This window comes from Haliaeetus leucocephalus, unplaced genomic scaffold (genome assembly GCF_000737465.1).
Source record: "Haliaeetus leucocephalus isolate CR32 unplaced genomic scaffold, Haliaeetus_leucocephalus-4.0 Scaffold451, whole genome shotgun sequence".
NCBI lineage: Eukaryota > Metazoa > Chordata > Aves > Accipitriformes > Accipitridae > Haliaeetus > Haliaeetus leucocephalus.
Genome location: NW_010972887.1, coordinates 367,562 through 368,345, shown reverse-complemented (window position 1 = coordinate 368,345; position 784 = coordinate 367,562).

Below are 784 nucleotides of genomic sequence, written 5' to 3'. Positions count from 1 at the left end.
CAAATACCATGGGCTGTTCGGCGAGCAGAGCTCGTACCTCCGCTCGGTCACTTCTCAGCGCTGCCTCGGACCTTACCCGACGGGGAGGGAGGGGTGCAGTGCTTGGTAATATTCACTGTAAATCACTCTGATAGTCATTCGCTTAATTCTGCCGTGGCCTCCAGCACCGCGGGGGGGGGGGGACGGGGGGGGCCCGGGGCCACCGCCGGACCCCCCCCCATCCCGCCGCCGTCCGGCTCCCAGCGCCCTTCGGTGGGGCGGACGCGGGGGTCGGGGCCCGGGGGCTGCGCCTCTCACCCCCCCCAACTCCTTCGCGGCCGGAGCCGAGGCGAGGGCCCCCCGCACCCACGGCCCTCCAAGCAGAGGGAAAGGGAGCGGAACCCTCTTGTAAAGCTCCCAGCCGTCGGAGCCCGCAAGATAAACATCATTAGAAATCATTGTAATTGGGATTGTGAAATCTGACCTCTGACCCGCCGGGCTACGTGTCACAACCGTGTCTGCTTTGATTCCTCGAAAGGCGGCACAAAGGAACAAGCTCCGTGACAGGAGGCAGCGGGATCTGCGCCCCGGCCCGAGGGGACCGACGGGGGGGACCACGCGTGGCCTTCCCCTCCTCCCCCCCTCCCGCCTCATTTGCATATGCAAAGCAGCAGGCCGCCGGGCCGCCCCCGCCCGGGGGGTGGTCGCCGGGTCGGGGCCGGGGTCCTGGAAGCGGTTGTGCCCGGCTCTTGGGGTGTTTTGGGGGGAGAAATGAGCGTCGGTGCGTCCTTCCACCGGCGGAGGG